This window comes from Phyllobates terribilis, unplaced genomic scaffold (assembly GCF_046119375.1).
Source record: "Phyllobates terribilis strain yellow unplaced genomic scaffold, ASM4611937v1 Scaffold_1__5_contigs__length_1240528914, whole genome shotgun sequence".
Classification (NCBI taxonomy): Eukaryota; Metazoa; Chordata; class Amphibia; order Anura; family Dendrobatidae; genus Phyllobates; species Phyllobates terribilis.
The window spans coordinates 749966889-749979288 of NW_027362761.1; the positions used below are offsets into that span (position 1 = coordinate 749966889).

The window sequence follows — 12400 nt, forward strand, 5'->3', positions numbered from 1 at the left end:
CTGTCTGCTCCTACACCACTGGGATGTTCCTCCCCCCCCCCCACTCCAGCCAGGGACAGACGCTGTCGTACCTGCACAACTATCTGGTGGGAGTACCGTTGTTCTGTCCCCCGGAAATGGGGTGCGTGTAGTGCATGCAGCTAACTGAGCTCTGTTCCATTCTCCATCCTTACCCGGGAGTGGAATACCACACCTCTGGTTCGAGGTGCAATACCCCTGTAGCAGCCGAGTCCTCGGGGTGCTACATATATTTTTCATAAACACTGCCTCCCTTTTGGATTAAATATAAAATTTAATAGTCCTGTTTCTTTTGTCCTGTAATCGTTCCTCCCCTGAATCCATATACCCTACCAGAAAGCAGGCGTCCAATCAGGCCTGATCTTATAGCCCTACTACCCAGGGACATCTCTCTTATAGCCCTACTACCCAGGGACATCTCTCTTATAGCCCTACTACCCAGGGACATCTCTCTTATAGCCCTAATACCCAGGGACATCTCTCTTATAGCCCTACAACCCAGGAACGTCTCTCTTATAGCCCTTCTACCCAGGGACGTCTCTCTTATAGCCCTACTACCCAGGGACATCTCTCTTATAGCCCTACTACCCAAGGACGTCTCTCTTATAGCCCTACTACCCAGGGACATCTCTCTTATTGCCCTACTACCCAGGGACATCTCTCTTATAGCCCTACTACCCGGGGGCGTCTCTCTTATAGCCCTACTACCCAGGGATGTCTCTCTTATAGCCCTACTACCCGGGGACGTCTCTCTTATAGCCCTACTACTCAGGGATGTCTCTCTTATAGCCTTACTATCAGGGATGTCTCTCTTATAGCCCTACTACCAGGGACGTCTCTCTTATAGCCCTATTACCAGGGACATCTCTCTTATAGCCCTAGAACCCAGGGACATTTCTTATAGCCCCTGGCCAGTCTGTGTAGTGCAGTCCAGGGGTGGACATATCATTGGTGCAACCTGTGCAGCCGCACAGTTTCCAAGAAGTAAGGGGGCCCATTTCTACCTCCAAAGCAGGTGGAATTGTACGTTATTATGACCTTTAGACTGTAAAGGGCCAATATACCGTTCTTGCACAGGGGCCCCTTTCTGTCTGTGTCCACCAGTGGTGCAGTCCATGCTCGTACCATGTTGCACAGATGTCTGCTTGAGCCCTTAGAATTACAAGCGACCCTTTGACCATAATGTGCATGTGGCCCTCAGTGAAAATGAGTTTGACACCCCTGATCTATTTGATTAGGGAAGAAAGGAGTTGACCACTATAAACTCTTGTTCAGCTTTCTGTCAGAGGTATAAAGCACAGCTGGACATTAGGTATGTACCCATATATTCCCCCAGATCTACTACCCAGGGACATCTCTCTTATAGCCCTACTACCCAGGGAAAACTTTTTATATGTCAAATAGAAAAAGATAATGAAAGCTGATTTCACTTGTTGACCACCAAGGGAGCTGTCATTAGAACACTAGCCTACCAACGAAGCTGTCATGAACCAACTCCTTCCCCACCCTACTCCAACCAGAATTCTGAAATCCTTGTTATGTTTTTCTAAATTCTGTTGTCTAAACTTGGATGCATCTTAGGGTGTGTCTATAATATAGAGAGATCATAACATTTCATCTTAACATTGCAACATCAAAATGTTGTCTATCATTGTTTAACATTGCCCTCTACCTTTGGACAAACGTAATTAAATAATTATTTGACAAGAATCACCTATTACAAATACAACCCCTGGCAAAAATTATGGAATCACCGGGCTCGGAGGATGTTCTTTCAGTTGTTTAATGTTGTTGAAAAAAAGTAGATCACAGACATGGCTCAAAACTAAAGTCATTTCAAATGGCAACTTTAGAGCTTTAAGAAACACTAAAAGAAATCAAGATAAAAAATGTGGTACTCAGTAAGGGTAATTTTTTTCAGACCAAGCAGAGGGAAAAAATTATGGAATCACTCAATTCTGAGTAAAAAATTATGGAATCATGAAAAACAAACACACAAAAGAACACTCCAACACATCACTAGTATTTTGTTGCACCACCTCTGGCTTTAATAACAGCTTGCAGTCTCTGAGGCATGGACTTAATGAGTGACAAACAGTACTCTTCATCAATCTGGCTCCAACTTTCTCTGATTGCTGTTGCCAGATCAGCTTTGCAGGTTGGAGCATTGTCATCGACCATTTTCTTCAACTTCCACCAAAGATTTTCAATTGGATTGAGATCCGGACTATTTGCAGGCCATGACATTGACCTTATGTGTCTTCTTTCAAGGAATGTTTTCACAGTTTTTGCTCTATGGCAGGATGCATTATCATCTTGAAAAATTATGTCATCATCCCCAAACATCCTTTCAATTGATGGGATAAGAAAACTGTCCAAAATATCAGTGTAAACTTGGGCATTTATTGAAAATGTAATGACAGCCATTTCCCAGTGGCTTTACCTGACATGCAGCCCCATATCATCAATGACTGTGGAAATTTGCATGTTCTCTTCATGCAGTCATCTTTATAAATCTCATTGGAACGGCACCAAACAAAAGTTCCAGCATCATCACCTTGCCCAATGCAGATTCGCGATTCATCACTAAATATGACTTTCATCCTGTCATCCACAGTCCACAATAATTTTCCTTAGCCCGTTGTAACCTTGTTTTTTTCTGTTTAGGTGTTAATGATGGCTTATGTTAAGCTTTTCTGTATGTAAATCTCATTTCCTTTAGGCGGTTTCTTATAGTTCGGTCACATACATTGACTCCAGTTTCCTACCATTCGTTCCTCATTTGTTTTGTTGTGCATTTCCTGTTTTGGAGACATATGGCTTTAAGTTTCTTGTCTTGACGCTTTGATGTCTTCCTTGGTCTACCAGTATGTTTGCCTTTAACAACCTTCCCATGTTGTTTGTATTTGGTCCAGATTTTAGACACAGCTGACTGTGAACAACCAACATCTTTTGCAACATTGCATGATGATTTACCTTCTTTTAAGAGTTTGATAATCCTCTCCTTTGTTTCAATTGACATCTCTTGTGTTGGAGCCATGATTCATGTCAGTCCACTTGGTGCAACAGCTCTCCAAGGTGTGATCTAATTTGATGCAGGTGTTAGTTTTGGAAATGAAAATTTACAGGGTGATTCCATAATTTTTTACTCAGAATTGAGTGATTCCATAATTTTTTCCCTCTGCTTGGTCTGAAAAAAATTACCCTTACTGAGTACCACATTTTTAATCTTGATTTCTTTTAGTGTTTCTTAAAGCCCTAAAGTTGCCATTTGAAATTACTTTATTTTTGTGCCATGTCTGTGATCTGCTTTTTTTCAACAACATTAAACACCTGAATGAACATCCTCCGAGCCCGGTGATTCCATAATTTTCGCCAGGGGTTTTATTATGTATATGTTACATTGCTTTCATTGATGTCTATGGGAAAAGTGGGGACCACGTAGGGTAAAGTTTTCCCTCAGAAGAAACACATCTGTAGTTACAAAATTTGTGACAACTTTTGTGGCTACTTTTCAATAACACCATGTTTGAAGTATATGAAAGTGGTTGGTACACTGTGCAAGGTCTAGAGCACAATTTCTTGGTCAATCTGACTCCCTAAGACCTACCCCTGCCTCATTATTTGACAGTGGTGGCTGAAGTGAATCCGACAAAGAATTGCCACAGATGTCTCCATTTGCTTGGAGTAAAATAAGTGGTGAAAATCCACTGCATATACAGTCATGGCCGAAAGTGTTGTCACCCTTGAAATTGTTCCAGAAAATGAAGTATTTCTCTCAGAAAATTATTGCAATTACACATGTTTTGTTATAAACATGTTTATTCCTTTGTGTGCATTAGAACAAGACAGAAAACTGAGAAAAAAAAGGCAAATTGGACATAATTTCACACAAAGTCCCAAAAATGGGCTGGACAAAATTATTGGCACCCTCAACTTAATATTTGATTGCATACCCTTTGGAATAAATAACTGCAATCAATTGCTTCCTATAACCATCAACATTTGGACCACACTTCTTTTACAAACTGCTCCAGGTCTCTCATATTTGAAGCGTGCCTTCTCCCAACTGCAATTTTAAGATCTCTCTATAGGTATCCAATGGGTTTCAGATCTGGGCTCATTGCTGGCTGCTTCAGAACTCTCCAACACTTTGTTTCCATCCATTTCTGGGTGCTTCTTGAAGTATGTTTGGCGTCATTGTCCTGCTGGAAGACCCATGACCTAGGACGACAACACAGCTTTCTGACACTGTTCACTACAATGCGACCCAAAATCCTTTAGTAATCTTCAGATTTCATGAAGCCTTGCACACAGTCAAGGCACCCAGTGCAAGAGGCACCAAAACAACCCCAAACCATCTTTCAACTTCCACCATATTAGACTGTAGGTACTTTATCTATTCTTTGTAGGCCTCATTCCATTTTCGGTAAACAGTAGAATGATGTGCTTTACCAAAAACTCTGTCTTGGTCTCACCTGTCCACAAGAAGCTTTCCCAGAAGGATTTTGGCTTACTCATGTACATTTTGGCTTAAACTGCAGTCTGGCTTTTTTATGTCTCTGTGTCAGCAGTAAGGTCCTCCTGGGTCCCCTGCCTTAGCGTTTCATTTCATTCAAATAGCATGAATTATCTGTCGACGACACTGATGCACCCTGAGCCTGCAGGACAGCTTGAATTTCATCTGGACTCTCCTGCGTTGCAATCTTTGAGCAATTTTTCTCTGCCATTCACGTCCAGGGAGATTAGCTACAGTGCCATGGGTTGTAAACTTCTTGGATTATGTTGCACAATCTGGACAAAGGAACATCAAGATCTCTAGAGATGTTCTTGTAACCTTGAGATTGTTGATATAGTTCAACAATTTTTTTTTTCTAAACCTTGGCCCCTATTCATTAAAGCAATTAAATAGCATAAGGTGCTTTGAAAAGTCACAAAAATCTTTTGCAACTTTTCACATTTCCATGCTAATTCATAAATAGCTGTGGTGTACATTATGCCAGAAATCTGACTCCATTCGCTGACTGTAGTAAGATTTGGCGAATGCCAATTGTCAAACGCTCCTGATTCTCAAGTACTCAGACAGTTCATTTTTCCTCTTTCTGTTCTCCATGCTTAGTGTGGCACACACAAACACACAATGCAAACATTAATTCAACTTCTCCCCTTTTTACCTAGTTTCAGGTGTGATTTTCATATTGCCCAAATCTGTTACTTGACACAGGTGAGTTCGAATGAGCATCACATCCTTAAAACAAAGTAGTTTACTTGTTGATTTTACTTGTTGTTTAGCTTGTTGATGGTCATAGGAAGCGATTGATTGCCGCTATTTATTCCAAAGGGTGTGCACCAAATATTAAGTTGAGGTTGCCAACAATTTTGTCCGGAACATTTTTGTGGTTTTGTGTGAAATTATGTATAATTTACCTTTATTTCATCTGTTTTTTTGTGTTGTTCCAATATACACAATGGAAATAAACATCTTTAATTGCAATTATTTTCTGGGAGAAATAATTTTCTGGAACAATTTCAAGGGTGCCATCACTTTTGGCTATGACTATATTAACATACTACCGACTTTAAATCTGCAGTGCAAGCTAATTTTCGCTACAGATTTTGCTTCTGCTGCTTGTGGATGAAATTTCTTAAAATGTTATCCACTTAGCAGATAGCAGTGGATATTTTGCTTGCTGAATCTGCAGCAGGATATCTGCTGTTTATTCACTACGTGGGAACATAGTCTTAGGCCCCCATACACATTGGCTGTCAGCCAAACAACAGTTCGGTAGGCAAACGTCTCAGCCTGCTCTACTATACACATAAATGCTCATTCGTGCTCTGTTCTCTATGAGAGAGCCATCCTCAGTCATGTCTGTCGAAGGCTTATCTCCTGGACACAATATGATATGTAGTCTGAAATTGGATCGATAATTAATTTTTTGCTGACTTTTCAGTGCAGAAACACTCCAAAAAAACATGAGGAGTGTAACAATCACAAAATTTGATTTGGATTTTGGAGAGTTGGGAAAAAAAACTTAGTGTGAACACAGTTTTCGGCTGTGTGCACACAGAGTTTTCTGCAGAGTTTTTGGAGCAGAAACTGGCTTTGTGCACATGGAGCCTTTTTGGAGCGGAGTCTATGTAAAAACTGAGATGAAATTCTCAGAATCCTCCTCAAAACTTTGTATTTTTCGCTCAGTTTCTACTCCAAGAACTCCACAAAAATCTCCATATGAACATAACCACTGAGCAAAATTTCCAGGTTTTTGAGGGGGATTTGGTGAATTTCCGCCCCAAATACTCTGCAAAAAGGCTCCAGCAGAAGCCTTCTAAAAAGATGACCATGGTACTTCTGTTAAGTGGAGTCCTCCTGAAAAAGACACCTTGTGCACTTGTATTTATAGATTTCAGTAATCCGGAGGGTTTTAATATGATCATTGTTTTTGCCATAGTTTGTTTCACTGTTTACGATGTAAAAGGGTTTTTACTGCATAAGAATAGGCCTAATGAAATCTTTTTGCACATTTCCATTCTTACAGTATAGGCTATGAGGGTTACTCAAAGACCAGTTAATGCAAAGCTTTATTGCTGTTTTTCCAAAGGATAATTTATGCTTTTATTCAGTGTCAGTAGTTAATTCCCAGATCTGATCTTCATATTGGCAAACGTTCAGAACACAACTGCCATGTTATATAACCCAGCACATCTCCCTTTCCAGCCTGTCCGACATACACATATATATTTAAGTATTTGAATGCTGTTGTTCATCTAGCCCTGGAATGTGTTGGCATTAACAAGGGTAATTCTGAGGTCGGATTGATTTCCACAGAACAAGACTAGGTCGATATCAATGGCACAACAGTAGTGATGACCTCAGTGGCAGTGTAAAACCTGACGCCCATGTCTGTCCCACTCTCTGTTTGACGTCCATGAGCCTCGATATCTACAGAAGAGATATTGTTTCTAATTCGTTTGTCACTCACATGTGGGTGAAGCGAGCAGCTGGAAGACGTGCGGGCGCTCGCAATGTTTACTGAAATAAAAGTCATAAATGATATTTTATATAATCATCGGAAAGCAACTGTATGAAAATTGCTTGCAATGTTAACGCGGAAGGTCAGACAGAGTGGCAGAGAAAATGTTAATGAATGCAGATTTATTTCAGTAATTCATTAAAGCCATAGTGTTCCATGCTAAAGTTGTCAGACTGTGAACAATCCCATCTCAAATGAAAGCAAATCTGGTGATCTGGCTGCTGAGATGTCTGCAAGCAGAAAAGGTGTGAGGGAATGCAGCATTACACAGCACTCAGGCTGTGTGCCCACTATGCGTTTTTCAAGTGTTTTTGCCGCGGAATTTCCGCAGTGAAAACGTTTAAAAAACACTTGGTAATACGTGCCCCATGGTCCCCAATGATAATCCGCATGTGCTGTGCACATGCTGCGGAAATTTTCGCTGCGGATTATCATTGCGGAAAAATCCTCAGCATGTCCATTAATTTTGCGGACACGCAGTGTAATTGCCGCCATTGACTTGCATTGAATCGCTTAATATCCGTATGGCTACATGTGCACATGCAGATATTAAGCGATTCAATGTGCGGATGGTACCCGGGTCTGGAGAAGAGGAGACTCTCCTCCAGACCCGGGTACCATAGTACCTGTAAAAAAAAGAATTTAAAATAAAAAATATACATTATACTCACCTTCTGATGGCCCCCGGTCTCCTGTACGGTGCGTACTGACTCCCCGGCAGCTGGCGATGGTGTAAAAGGACCTTCCATGATGTCATTTAGTCATGTGACAGGTAACGCGACCGCTGACGTCGGCGGTCGTGTGACCTGTCACATGACTAAATGATGGAAGGTCCTTTTACACTACCGCGAGCCGTCCAAGACACCGGACGCACCGGAGAGAAGACCGGGGGCAATCAGAAGGTGAGTATAATGTTTTGTGGTTTTTTTTACCATTTTTATTCTTTTTTTAACTATTAACTTGGTCACACTATGTAAATCCATGCCGGTTGCATGGATTTATATAGTGTGACCAAGTTGTCAAGCACTTTCCAAGTGATGCTAAAATTGCTTGGAAAAGCGCTTGATAGCCTGCATGCAAAAACACTTGAAAAACGCTTCTACCTGACGGGAAAAACGCATGTATAATCCGCATGCGTTTTTCCTGTCAGGGAGATGCAGAAAAAATCCAGAGCATTTCTGCTTCGTGGGCACTTAGTCTAATGAGTATGTAACACATGGTTCCATGAGATAGTGGGGGAATTGATCAAGAGTAGACTTCTTCAGGACAGTTTTGCACAATGTTTTATAAATTTGACCCATTTTTTACCCCTTAGGGTTCATGCAGACGTTTGTGGATCTCGGACCACAATGCATAGACTTGCCGCGGGTCTTCCGACCAGGACATAACAGACCACAGAAATATATGAAGGTGTCATGCTCCAGCCGGGAGATCTGCGGCAAGTCCATGCATTTGCGGTCCGTGATCGCATCGAGATCCACGGACGTCTGCATGAGCTGTTAATTGCGCAGACGATTCGGGACATTACAACTCAGATTTACAATTCCAACATGTGTTATTTAAATTGTTTTTTCATGAATCATTATATGTTGTGTTAATAGTAAATTTTGGTCAATATGTTTTGAATTTATTAAGAAAAAAAAGCAACTGACAGTTCTAAGAAAAAAATTGGAAAATCTGCACTTTTCTAACTGTGATTGTGATTGTGTATGCTCTTAAAACAGACAGCCATACCATACAAAGTTGTTAATAATTAACATTTATCAGATGTCTACTTTAGGTTAGCATTTTATGTCCAGCTGTTTTTTTGTGGGGACGGGGAGGACATTGGACAGCTTTTAAGTTTTGCAGCAATTTTTCAGATTTTTGAGAAGCTTTCAGAAACCTTTCACAGCTGATACAGTTCTCAAAGGCAGGCCTTTGAGGGGCCTATATATTACAAACACCCCACAAATCACATCATTTTAAATAGGGTATGTGCACACCAAGACCTCAATTTATTAAGACAAACATTGTTCATGCGAGTCTCAATGAAGGGGGGTGGTGGAGTAAGAAGCCCCTGATTCATCAAGAGGCGCATGCTACTCAATGAATCGGGCGCGTCTTGCAAGTGGCATGTGCCTCGCCACAAATCTTTCTCTAGTCATTAACTGGAGTAAGATTTCTGTCATCCAGTGCACCACGACTGATTGTGACTTAGACAGGTGGCCACTGACAGGCCCCCGTCTTGCCCTAGTTCCTCCCAATTTGGCGGAGCTGGCTGTAACTGGAGTGAAGATGCCAAAAGTCACATTTTTGCGCAACTCCAACATTTTGAGACTTTTTAAGGTGAAATCTGATGTGAATACCTTAATGAGCCTGTTCCGCTTTGAAACATACATTAAAATGCGCCTTATAAACACTCAAAAGAACGAACGTGTGCATTCCTATGTAAAAACAACTTGCTGTACATATGTTCAGGCTTTTGACTGTCTTTTAACCACTTCAGGTTTCAAAAGACACAAAGCGATTAAAAGAAGCAAACTGACCAAGCAAACAAAAGCAGACGCCACAAACAAAATTAAGAATTCTATGGGGAGCCCAAAAGCCCCAACAGAAGAAACCTAGAAGGTTTATTAAAATGCCAGCATTTCCTGAAGAGTATTCCGCTGTGTGCACATACCCTTAAAAAGTAGGGCGTGGCAGACTAGAGACTTGCTCCATACAAGAGTATGTAAGCGAGGCCGTGCCCACTAGACCGGCTCTGGCCAGGAGTATGTATAACGCATATATACCCTCTGGTCCCAGCTCTGGGGGATTCATAAGTCTGCAGTCACACAGAGTGACTGCAGACTTATCATCGATTTGGACAGGACACCCCCTTTAAAGAACACACACTAACCCTTCTGGTGCTTCACATAAAAAAAAAATAGAAAAAATTCCATTAAGATGTTATTTTAACTGGACTTTTTTTTTTCACAAAGAGTAATAGGAGAAAAAGAACCCCACTATTTGTTACCCATTTTCTCCTGAATACGGAAATACCCTATAAGTTGCCGATAACCACTTGGGGTGAAAATTTTACTGAAATAGTGCCAGAACAGCTAAAAGCCACCAAGAAGTAAACCAATTTTGGAAAGGACCACACTTAAAGGGGTTTTCCCACAAACAAAAGTTAATTTTAATCCATGGCTGTGTCTGACCGTGTACAGGAACATGGTCTGATCATACCACAGCTTGTGGACAGGAGAGGAAGCAAAAGAGGATACAGACATTACAGCATGGGATAGCAGATGATTCGTTTTGTGAGGTAAAATATTGTTTACCCCTTTACCCCCAAAGGTGGTTTTCACGTTAATGACCAGGCAAATTTTTACAATTCTGACCACTGTCACTTTATGAGGTAATTACTCTGGAACGCTTCAACGGATCCCCCTGATTTTGAGATTGTTTTTTCATGACATATTGTACTTCATGATTGTGGTAAAATTTCTTCGATATCACTTGCGTTTATTTGTGAGAAAATCGGAAATTTGGCGAAAATTTTTCAATTTTCAAAATTTGAATTTTCATGCCCTTAAACCAGAGAGAGATGTCACACAAAAGAGTTAATAAATAACATTTCCCACTTGTCTACTTTACATCAGCACAATTTTGGAACCCCAATTTTTTTTTTATTAAGGAGCTATAAGGGTTAAAAGTTGACCAGCGATTTCTCATTTTTCTAACAAAATTTACAAAAGCATTTTTTTAGGGACCACATCACATTTGAAGTCACTTGGAGGGGACTATATGACAGAAAATACCAAAAAGTGACACCATTCTAAAAACTAGGGAACAGGAGAAATTGCACCATACCATTTGTTGTGTAATACCTCCTGAGCACGCTGATACTCCATATGTGGGGGAAAACCACTGTTTGGGCGCATGACAGGGTTCAGAAGGGAAGGAGCGCCATTTGACTTTTTGAATGTAAAATTTGCTGAATAATTAGCGGACGCCATGTTGTGTTTGGGGAGCCCCTGATGTGCCTAAATAGTAAAACTGGGGGGTTTTTGGAAACTACACCCCTCAAGGATTTTACCAAGGGGTATAGTGAACATTTTGAACCCAGAGGTACGACACAGAATTTGTTTACATTAGGTCATCATATTGAATAAGTTGTCATTATTCTTGAGCGCAAGTGCTCGCTACTTGAGTTTACATTGGATATTCAAGTATGCACCATGTATCGCCGGTGCTCAAGTGACATGCTCGAGTCCCCGCCCGCATGTTTCACGGTTGTTAGACACCCAAAAAAAAAGATGCGGGGATCGCTCGTGCATGGCAGGCAATCCCCGTAAAGGTTTTTTTGGCCACGAAGGATATGGGCGGAGACTCGAGCATGTCACTCAAGCATGTCACTCGAGCACCCGCGATACTCAATGCATACCAGAGCACCCGATGCAAACTCAAGTATCAAGCACTTGCGCTCAACACTAGTCGCCATATCGTCATATTTTTTTTTGTTTACTTTTGAAAAATTCCCAACCTCAGCACAACCCTAACCCCAACTCTAGCACGCCCCTAACCATAGCCCAACCCTAACCCTAGCACAACCCTAACCCTAAAACAACCCTAATCCTAGAGTTTATTTTTTACGCCGTTCCTCGTGCGGTATAAGTGATTAGACGACTTTATTCTTCAGGTCGGTGCGATTACAGTGATGTCAGATTCATATTGGGTTTTTATGTTTGGCAGCTGTCATGCACTAAAAGACCCTTTTTTTTGCAACCTAGTTTTTGCAATCATTTTTCCATATTTCGGCCGATATAGTCATGTGAGGGCTTGTTTTTTGTGGAACAAGTTGACATTTTTATTGGTACCATTTTCAGGCACATGATATTTTTTGATCGCTTATTATTCCGATTTTTGGGAGGCAGAATAAACAAAAACCAACAATCGAGGAATTGTTTTTTTGTGGGTTTTTTATGCCATTCTGCGTGTGGTAAAGTTGATAAGGCAGCTTTATTATTCGGGTCAGTACATTTACAGCGGTACCACATTTATATAGTTTTTTTATGTTTTGGTGCTTTTACACAATAAAAACTATTTTTTAGAAAAAATATTTTTTTTGTATCGCTTTATTCTGAGACCTATAACTTTTTTATTTTTTGGCTGATGGAGCTGTGTGGTGGCTTGTTTTTTACGGGACAAGATGACATTTTCAGTGGTACCATTTTTATTTACATTTGTCTTTTTGATCGCGTTTAATTAAATTTTTTGTTTAGCAGTATGATGATGAAGCGTAGTTTTTTGCTACGTTTTTTATTTTTTTTACGGTATTCACTAAAGGGGTTAACTAGTGGGACAGTTTTATAGGTTAGGTC

General features: G+C 40.7%; 1 protein-coding gene and 1 long non-coding RNA gene across 4 annotated transcripts in view; one reads left to right on the forward strand and one right to left on the reverse strand.

Moving 5' to 3' along the window:
* Positions 1-12400, forward strand: part of PDE4C (phosphodiesterase 4C) — a 1152428-nt gene that overhangs the window by 900883 nt on the left and 239145 nt on the right. The window lies entirely within an intron of this gene.
* Positions 4022-12400, reverse strand: part of LOC141149297 (uncharacterized) — a 56728-nt gene continuing 48349 nt past the window's right edge. Inside the window, exon 4 of the long non-coding RNA XR_012245604.1 lies at positions 4022-4242. This is a non-coding gene — a long non-coding RNA (uncharacterized lncRNA). The remainder of the gene's footprint in view (positions 4243-12400) is intronic.